Raw genomic sequence first — 10,000 nt, 5'->3', positions numbered from 1 at the left:
GTCCGACGGCCGAAAGCAATGCGCCGCGTTGGACTTAGCCGCTGTTTGGACGGGTCGGCTCGCGAGCGAGGCGTTCGCGTCCGCCGGCCGAAAGCAATGCACCGCGTTGGACTTAGCCGCTGGTTGGACGGGTCGGCTCGCGAGCGAGGCGTTCGGGTCCGACGGCCGAAAGCAATGCGCCGCGTTGGACTTAGCCGCTGGTTGGACGGGTCGGCTCGCGAGCGAGGCGTTCGGGTCCGCCGGCCAAAAGCAATGCGCCGCGTTGGACTTAGCCGCTGGTTGGACGGGTCGGCTCGCGAGCGAGGCGTTCGGGTCCGACGGCCGAAAGCAATGCGCCGCGTTGGACTTAGCCGCTGGTTGGACGGGTCGGCTCGCGAGCGAAGCGTTCGGGTCCGCCGGCCAAAAGCAATGCGCCGCGTTGGACTTAGCCGCTGGTTGGACGGGTCGGCTCGCGAGCGAGGCGTTCGGGTCCGACGGCCGAAAGCAATGCGCCGCGTTGGACTTAGCCGCTGGTTGGACGGGTCGGCTCGCGAGCGAGGCGTTCGGGTCCGACGGCCGAAAGCAATGCGCCGCGTTGGACTTAGCCGCTGGTTGGACGGGTCGGCTCGCGAGCGAGGCGTTCGGGTCCGCCGGCCAAAAGCAATGCGCCGCGTTGGACTTAGCCGCTGTTTGGACGGGTCGGCTCGCGAGCGAGGCGTTCGCGTCCGCCGGCCGAAAGCAATGCACCGCGTTGGACTTAGCCGCTGGTTGGACGGGTCGGCTCGCGAGCGAGGCGTTCGCGTCCGCCGGCCAAAAGCAATGCGCCGCGTTGGACTTAGCCGCTGGTTGGACGGGTCGGCTCGCGAGCGAGGCTTTCGCGTCCGCCGGCCGAAAGCAATGCGCCGCGTTGGACTTAGCCGCTGGTTGGAGGGGTCGGCTCGCGAGCGAGGCGTTTGCGTCCGCCGGCCGAAAGCAATGCGCCGCGTTGGACTTAGCCGCTGGTTGGACGGGTCGGCTCGCGAGCGAGGCTTTCGCGTCCGCCGGCCGAAAGCAATGCGCCGCGTTGGACTTAGCCGCTGGTTGGAGGGGTCGGCTCGCGAGCGAGGCGTTCGGGTCCGTCGGCCGAAAGCAATGCGCCGCGTTGGACTTAGCCGCTGGTTGGACGGGTCGGCTCGCGAGCGAGGCATTCGCGTCCGCCGGCCAAAAGCAATGCGCCGCGTTGGACTTAGCCGCTGGTTGGACGGGTCGGCTCGCGAGCGAGGCGTTCGCGTCCGCCGGCCAAAAGCAATGCGCCGCGTTGGACTTAGCCGCTGGTTGGAGGGGTCGGCTCGCGAGCGAGGCGTTCGGGTCCGACGGCCGAAAGCAATGCGCCGCGTTGGACTTAGCCGCTGTTTGGACGGGTCGGCTCGCGAGCGAGGCGTTCGCGTCCGCCGGCCGAAAGCAATGCACCGCGTTGGACTTAGCCGCTGGTTGGACGGGTCGGCTCGCGAGCGAGGCGTTCGCGTCCGCCGGCCAAAAGCAATGCGCCGCGTTGGACTTAGCCGCTGGTTGGACGGGTCGCTCGCGAGCGAGGCGTTCGGGTCCGACGGCCGAAAGCAATGCGCCGCGTTGGACTTAGCCGCTGGTTGGACGGGTCGGCTCGCGAGCGAGGCGTTCGGGTCCGCCGGCCAAAAGCAATGCGCCGCGTTGGACTTAGCCGCTGGTTGGACGGGTCGGCTCGCGAGCGAGGCGTTCGGGTCCGACGGCCGAAAGCAATGCGCCGCGTTGGACTTAGCCGCTGGTTGGACGGGTCGGCTCGCGAGCGAGGCGTTCGGGTCCGCCGGCCAAAAGCAATGCGCCGCGTTGGACTTAGCCGCTGGTTGGACGGGTCGGCTCGCGAGCGAGGCGTTCGGGTCCGACGGCCGAAAGCAATGCGCCGCGTTGGACTTAGCCGCTGGTTGGACGGGTCGGCTCGCGAGCGAAGCGTTCGGGTCCGCCGGCCAAAAGCAATGCGCCGCGTTGGACTTAGCCGCTGGTTGGACGGGTCGGCTCGCGAGCGAGGCGTTCGGGTCCGCCGGCCAAAAGCAATGCGCCGCGTTGGACTTAGCCGCTGGTTGGACGGGTCGGCTCGCGAGCGAGGCGTTCGCGTCCGCCGGCCGAAAGCAATGCACCGCGTTGGACTTAGCCGCTGGTTGGACGGGTCGGCTCGCGAGCGAGGCGTTCGCGTCCGCCGGCCAAAAGCAATGCGCCGCGTTGGACTTAGCCGCTGGTTGGAGGGGTCGGCTCGCGAGCGAGGCGTTCGGGTCCGACGGCCGAAAGCAATGCGCCGCGTTGGACTTAGCCGCTGTTTGGACGGGTCGGCTCGCGAGCGAGGCGTTCGCGTCCGCCGGCCGAAAGCAATGCACCGCGTTGGACTTAGCCGCTGGTTGGACGGGTCGGCTCGCGAGCGAGGCGTTCGCGTCCGCCGGCCAAAAGCAATGCGCCGCGTTGGACTTAGCCGCTGGTTGGACGGGTCGGCTCGCGAGCGAGGCGTTCGGGTCCGACGGCCGAAAGCAATGCGCCGCGTTGGACTTAGCCGCTGGTTGGACGGGTCGGCTCGCGAGCGAAGCGTTCGGGTCCGCCGGCCAAAAGCAATGCGCCGCGTTGGACTTAGCCGCTGGTTGGACGGGTCGGCTCGCGAGCGAGGCGTTCGGGTCCGACGGCCGAAAGCAATGCGCCGCGTTGGACTTAGCCGCTGGTTGGACGGGTCGGCTCGCGAGCGAGGCGTTCGGGTCCGACGGCCGAAAGCAATGCGCCGCGTTGGACTTAGCCGCTGGTTGGAGGGGTCGGCTCGCGAGCGAGGCGTTCGCGTCCGCCGGCCAAAAGCAACGCGCCGCGTTGGACTTAGCCGCTGGTTGGACGGGTCGGCTCGCGAGCGAGGCATTCGCGTCCGCCGGCCAAAAGCAATGCGCCGCGTTGGACTTAGCCGCTGGTTGGACGGGTCGGCTCGCGAGCGAGGCGTTCGCGTCCGCCGGCCAAAAGCAATGCGCCGCGTTGGACTTAGCCGCTGTTTGGACGAGTCGGCTCGCGAGCGAGGCGTTCGGGTCCGACGGCCGAAAGCAATGCGCCGCGTTGGACTTAGCCGCTGGTTGGACGGGTCGGCTCGCGAGCGAGGCGTTCGGGTCTGCCGGCCAAAAGCAATGCGCCGCGTTGGACTTAGCCGCTGGTTGGACGGGTCGGCTCGCGAGCGAGGCGTTCGGGTCCGCCGGCCAAAAGCAATGCGCCGCGTTGGACTTAGCCGCTGTTTGGACGGGTCGGCTCGCGAGCGAGGCGTTCGCGTCCGCCGGCCGAAAGCAATGCACCGCGTTGGACTTAGCCGCTGGTTGGACGGGTCGGCTCGCGAGCGAGGCGTTCGCGTCCGCCGGCCAAAAGCAATGCGCCGCGTTGGACTTAGCCGCTGGTTGGACGGGTCGGCTCGCGAGCGAGGCTTTCGCGTCCGCCGGCCGAAAGCAATGCGCCGCGTTGGACTTAGCCGCTGGTTGGAGGGGTCGGCTCGCGAGCGAGGCGTTTGCGTCCGCCGGCCGAAAGCAATGCGCCGCGTTGGACTTAGCCGCTGGTTGGACGGGTCGGCTCGCGAGCGAGGCTTTCGCGTCCGCCGGCCGAAAGCAATGCGCCGCGTTGGACTTAGCCGCTGGTTGGAGGGGTCGGCTCGCGAGCGAGGCGTTCGCGTCCGCCGGCCAAAAGCAACGCGCCGCGTTGGACTTAGCCGCTGGTTGGACGGGTCGGCTCGCGAGCGAGGCATTCGCGTCCGCCGGCCAAAAGCAATGCGCCGCGTTGGACTTAGCCGCTGGTTGGACGGGTCGGCTCGCGAGCGAGGCGTTCGCGTCCGCCGGCCAAAAGCAATGCGCCGCGTTGGACTTAGCCGCTGTTTGGACGAGTCGGCTCGCGAGCGAGGCGTTCGGGTCCGACGGCCGAAAGCAATGCGCCGCGTTGGACTTAGCCGCTGGTTGGACGGGTCGGCTCGCGAGCGAGGCGTTCGGGTCTGCCGGCCAAAAGCAATGCGCCGCGTTGGACTTAGCCGCTGGTTGGACGGGTCGGCTCGCGAGCGAGGCGTTCGGGTCCGCCGGCCAAAAGCAATGCGCCGCGTTGGACTTAGCCGCTGTTTGGACGGGTCGGCTCGCGAGCGAGGCGTTCGCGTCCGCCGGCCGAAAGCAATGCACCGCGTTGGACTTAGCCGCTGGTTGGACGGGTCGGCTCGCGAGCGAGGCGTTCGCGTCCGCCGGCCAAAAGCAATGCGCCGCGTTGGACTTAGCCGCTGGTTGGACGGGTCGGCTCGCGAGCGAGGCTTTCGCGTCCGCCGGCCGAAAGCAATGCGCCGCGTTGGACTTAGCCGCTGGTTGGAGGGGTCGGCTCGCGAGCGAGGCGTTTGCGTCCGCCGGCCGAAAGCAATGCGCCGCGTTGGACTTAGCCGCTGGTTGGACGGGTCGGCTCGCGAGCGAGGCTTTCGCGTCCGCCGGCCGAAAGCAATGCGCCGCGTTGGACTTAGCCGCTGGTTGGAGGGGTCGGCTCGCGAGCGAGGCGTTCGGGTCCGTCGGCCGAAAGCAATGCGCCGCGTTGGACTTAGCCGCTGGTTGGACGGGTCGGCTCGCGAGCGAGGCTTTCGCGTCCGCCGGCCGAAAGCAATGCGCCGCGTTGGACTTAGCCGCTGGTTGGAGGGGTCGGCTCGCGAGCGAGGCGTTTGCGTCCGCCGGCCGAAAGCAATGCGCCGCGTTGGACTTAGCCGCTGGTTGGAGGGGTCGGCTCGCGAGCGAGGCGTTTGCGTCCGCCGGCCGAAAGCAATGCACCGCGTTGGACTTAGCCGCTGGTTGGACGGGTCGGCTCGCGAGCGAGGCGTTCGCGTCCGCCGGCCAAAAGCAATGCGCCGCGTTGGACTTAGCCGCTGGTTGGACGGGTCGCTCGCGAGCGAGGCGTTCGGGTCCGACGGCCGAAAGCAATGCGCCGCGTTGGACTTAGCCGCTGGTTGGACGGGTCGGCTCGCGAGCGAGGCGTTCGGGTCCGCCGGCCAAAAGCAATGCGCCGCGTTGGACTTAGCCGCTGGTTGGACGGGTCGGCTCGCGAGCGAGGCGTTCGGGTCCGACGGCCGAAAGCAATGCGCCGCGTTGGACTTAGCCGCTGGTTGGACGGGTCGGCTCGCGAGCGAAGCGTTCGGGTCCGCCGGCCAAAAGCAATGCGCCGCGTTGGACTTAGCCGCTGGTTGGACGGGTCGGCTCGCGAGCGAGGCGTTCGGGTCCGACGGCCGAAAGCAATGCGCCGCGTTGGACTTAGCCGCTGGTTGGACGGGTCGGCTCGCGAGCGAGGCGTTCGGGTCCGACGGCCGAAAGCAATGCGCCGCGTTGGACTTAGCCGCTGGTTGGACGGGTCGGCTCGCGAGCGAGGCGTTCGGGTCCGCCGGCCAAAAGCAATGCGCCGCGTTGGACTTAGCCGCTGTTTGGACGGGTCGGCTCGCGAGCGAGGCGTTCGCGTCCGCCGGCCGAAAGCAATGCACCGCGTTGGACTTAGCCGCTGGTTGGACGGGTCGGCTCGCGAGCGAGGCGTTCGCGTCCGCCGGCCAAAAGCAATGCGCCGCGTTGGACTTAGCCGCTGGTTGGACGGGTCGGCTCGCGAGCGAGGCTTTCGCGTCCGCCGGCCGAAAGCAATGCGCCGCGTTGGACTTAGCCGCTGGTTGGAGGGGTCGGCTCGCGAGCGAGGCGTTTGCGTCCGCCGGCCGAAAGCAATGCGCCGCGTTGGACTTAGCCGCTGGTTGGACGGGTCGGCTCGCGAGCGAGGCTTTCGCGTCCGCCGGCCGAAAGCAATGCGCCGCGTTGGACTTAGCCGCTGGTTGGAGGGGTCGGCTCGCGAGCGAGGCGTTCGGGTCCGTCGGCCGAAAGCAATGCGCCGCGTTGGACTTAGCCGCTGGTTGGACGGGTCGGCTCGCGAGCGAGGCATTCGCGTCCGCCGGCCAAAAGCAATGCGCCGCGTTGGACTTAGCCGCTGGTTGGACGGGTCGGCTCGCGAGCGAGGCGTTCGCGTCCGCCGGCCAAAAGCAATGCGCCGCGTTGGACTTAGCCGCTGGTTGGAGGGGTCGGCTCGCGAGCGAGGCGTTCGGGTCCGACGGCCGAAAGCAATGCGCCGCGTTGGACTTAGCCGCTGTTTGGACGGGTCGGCTCGCGAGCGAGGCGTTCGCGTCCGCCGGCCGAAAGCAATGCACCGCGTTGGACTTAGCCGCTGGTTGGACGGGTCGGCTCGCGAGCGAGGCGTTCGCGTCCGCCGGCCAAAAGCAATGCGCCGCGTTGGACTTAGCCGCTGGTTGGACGGGTCGCTCGCGAGCGAGGCGTTCGGGTCCGACGGCCGAAAGCAATGCGCCGCGTTGGACTTAGCCGCTGGTTGGACGGGTCGGCTCGCGAGCGAGGCGTTCGGGTCCGCCGGCCAAAAGCAATGCGCCGCGTTGGACTTAGCCGCTGGTTGGACGGGTCGGCTCGCGAGCGAGGCGTTCGGGTCCGACGGCCGAAAGCAATGCGCCGCGTTGGACTTAGCCGCTGGTTGGACGGGTCGGCTCGCGAGCGAGGCGTTCGGGTCCGCCGGCCAAAAGCAATGCGCCGCGTTGGACTTAGCCGCTGGTTGGACGGGTCGGCTCGCGAGCGAGGCGTTCGGGTCCGACGGCCGAAAGCAATGCGCCGCGTTGGACTTAGCCGCTGGTTGGACGGGTCGGCTCGCGAGCGAAGCGTTCGGGTCCGCCGGCCAAAAGCAATGCGCCGCGTTGGACTTAGCCGCTGGTTGGACGGGTCGGCTCGCGAGCGAGGCGTTCGGGTCCGCCGGCCAAAAGCAATGCGCCGCGTTGGACTTAGCCGCTGGTTGGACGGGTCGGCTCGCGAGCGAGGCGTTCGCGTCCGCCGGCCGAAAGCAATGCACCGCGTTGGACTTAGCCGCTGGTTGGACGGGTCGGCTCGCGAGCGAGGCGTTCGCGTCCGCCGGCCAAAAGCAATGCGCCGCGTTGGACTTAGCCGCTGGTTGGAGGGGTCGGCTCGCGAGCGAGGCGTTCGGGTCCGACGGCCGAAAGCAATGCGCCGCGTTGGACTTAGCCGCTGTTTGGACGGGTCGGCTCGCGAGCGAGGCGTTCGCGTCCGCCGGCCGAAAGCAATGCACCGCGTTGGACTTAGCCGCTGGTTGGACGGGTCGGCTCGCGAGCGAGGCGTTCGCGTCCGCCGGCCAAAAGCAATGCGCCGCGTTGGACTTAGCCGCTGGTTGGACGGGTCGCTCGCGAGCGAGGCGTTCGGGTCCGACGGCCGAAAGCAATGCGCCGCGTTGGACTTAGCCGCTGGTTGGACGGGTCGGCTCGCGAGCGAGGCGTTCGGGTCCGCCGGCCAAAAGCAATGCGCCGCGTTGGACTTAGCCGCTGGTTGGACGGGTCGGCTCGCGAGCGAGGCGTTCGGGTCCGACGGCCGAAAGCAATGCGCCGCGTTGGACTTAGCCGCTGGTTGGACGGGTCGGCTCGCGAGCGAGGCGTTCGGGTCCGCCGGCCAAAAGCAATGCGCCGCGTTGGACTTAGCCGCTGGTTGGACGGGTCGGCTCGCGAGCGAGGCGTTCGGGTCCGACGGCCGAAAGCAATGCGCCGCGTTGGACTTAGCCGCTGGTTGGACGGGTCGGCTCGCGAGCGAAGCGTTCGGGTCCGCCGGCCAAAAGCAATGCGCCGCGTTGGACTTAGCCGCTGGTTGGACGGGTCGGCTCGCGAGCGAGGCGTTCGGGTCCGACGGCCGAAAGCAATGCGCCGCGTTGGACTTAGCCGCTGGTTGGACGGGTCGGCTCGCGAGCGAGGCGTTCGGGTCCGACGGCCGAAAGCAATGCGCCGCGTTGGACTTAGCCGCTGGTTGGAGGGGTCGGCTCGCGAGCGAGGCGTTCGCGTCCGCCGGCCAAAAGCAACGCGCCGCGTTGGACTTAGCCGCTGGTTGGACGGGTCGGCTCGCGAGCGAGGCATTCGCGTCCGCCGGCCAAAAGCAATGCGCCGCGTTGGACTTAGCCGCTGGTTGGACGGGTCGGCTCGCGAGCGAGGCGTTCGCGTCCGCCGGCCAAAAGCAATGCGCCGCGTTGGACTTAGCCGCTGTTTGGACGAGTCGGCTCGCGAGCGAGGCGTTCGGGTCCGACGGCCGAAAGCAATGCGCCGCGTTGGACTTAGCCGCTGGTTGGACGGGTCGGCTCGCGAGCGAGGCGTTCGGGTCTGCCGGCCAAAAGCAATGCGCCGCGTTGGACTTAGCCGCTGGTTGGACGGGTCGGCTCGCGAGCGAGGCGTTCGGGTCCGCCGGCCAAAAGCAATGCGCCGCGTTGGACTTAGCCGCTGTTTGGACGGGTCGGCTCGCGAGCGAGGCGTTCGCGTCCGCCGGCCGAAAGCAATGCACCGCGTTGGACTTAGCCGCTGGTTGGACGGGTCGGCTCGCGAGCGAGGCGTTCGCGTCCGCCGGCCAAAAGCAATGCGCCGCGTTGGACTTAGCCGCTGGTTGGACGGGTCGGCTCGCGAGCGAGGCTTTCGCGTCCGCCGGCCGAAAGCAATGCGCCGCGTTGGACTTAGCCGCTGGTTGGAGGGGTCGGCTCGCGAGCGAGGCGTTTGCGTCCGCCGGCCGAAAGCAATGCGCCGCGTTGGACTTAGCCGCTGGTTGGACGGGTCGGCTCGCGAGCGAGGCTTTCGCGTCCGCCGGCCGAAAGCAATGCGCCGCGTTGGACTTAGCCGCTGGTTGGAGGGGTCGGCTCGCGAGCGAGGCGTTCGGGTCCGTCGGCCGAAAGCAATGCGCCGCGTTGGACTTAGCCGCTGGTTGGACGGGTCGGCTCGCGAGCGAGGCTTTCGCGTCCGCCGGCCGAAAGCAATGCGCCGCGTTGGACTTAGCCGCTGGTTGGAGGGGTCGGCTCGCGAGCGAGGCGTTTGCGTCCGCCGGCCGAAAGCAATGCGCCGCGTTGGACTATGTTATCTTAGATAAAATTTTATTATTTAAAACTATTGGAATTTGTTTACAAGTATTTTGTTATGCAAATATTTTTTCATCATTTGAAGTACCTCATTGATTTTGGTCCTATCGAAGAAGTTTGCCCTATGGCCGACTATGTTATAGCCGGCTCGTCGCCGTTCTGCCGGCGGACCTTTTCGTACATATAAGAGTGTTGGGAGTGAGCTTAGCTGCTCGAGGTATGAAACTTAGCACAGCATAGTCACGGGTCGGTGTCTTAGACCGAATGGCCCTAATGTGACTGAGCGCTAGATAGCGTTGGTTCGAAAAGTTTTTAAGCGGAATATATCCGTGTTTTGTATTCTTTTTGGCTCACTGAAAAATCACTCAAAGTTCCGAGCGAGAATATGTTATTCACCGTATGTTGTGAAGGACTTTAGAGAAAGTCAGCCATGAAGTTTTGACTTTAACTTTGTTTTTTGTCAGAAGAATGTTTGAAGAGATTGTGTAACAATGTTGGAATAGCCTTACAGTTTTGCTCGATTCTTCCTTTTTACGGGGGAAGTTTCGAGCTGACTTAGAGGTTTTATCTATTGAATTTGGAAAGTGTCTCTGCAGATCGGGATTTTTAAGTAAAGACTCGACTGCGGTGTTCGCTTTAGGTATTCGTGATTTTGTGTCTGCGTGGTGAATGTAGGTGTAATTGCCATATTTCCTGCGACACTTTCTCACGATGCTTGCTTCGTACGTAGTGGTTTTCCACGCGTTGATCCAAGCTCCCTGGTTGATCCTGCCAGTAGTCATATGCTTGTCTCAAAGATTAAGCCATGCATGTCTCAGTGCATGCCGAATTAAGGTGAAACCGCGAATGGCTCATTAAATCAGTTATGGTTCCTTAGATCGTACCCACATTTACTTGGATAACTGTGGTAATTCTAGAGCTAATACATGCAAACCAGAGTTCCAACCAGAGATGGGAGGAACGCTTTTATTAGATCAAAACCAATCGGTGGTTCGGGTTTCACGACTCGTTCACCGTTTACCTTGGTGACTCTGAATAACTTTGTGCTGATCGCACGGTCTCGCACCGGCGA

General features: G+C 66.0%; 1 non-coding gene across 1 annotated transcript in view; it reads left to right on the top strand.

Moving 5' to 3' along the window:
• Positions 1-9,683: 9,683 nt before the first annotated feature.
• The window catches only part of LOC136785335 (small subunit ribosomal RNA), a 1,917-nt gene continuing 1,600 nt past the window's right edge, over positions 9,684-10,000 (top strand). Inside the window, exon 1 of the ribosomal RNA XR_010824611.1 lies at positions 9,684-10,000. This exon is cut by the window's right edge and continues 1,600 nt beyond it. This is a non-coding gene — a ribosomal RNA (small subunit ribosomal RNA).

This window comes from Prorops nasuta, unplaced genomic scaffold (genome assembly GCF_024137725.1).
Source record: "Prorops nasuta isolate Cenicafe-Biocafe unplaced genomic scaffold, Cenicafe_Pnas_1.2 PNAS00261, whole genome shotgun sequence".
Taxonomy (NCBI): Eukaryota; Metazoa; Arthropoda; class Insecta; order Hymenoptera; family Bethylidae; genus Prorops; species Prorops nasuta.
This window is presented reverse-complemented; position numbering and strand designations above follow the sequence as displayed.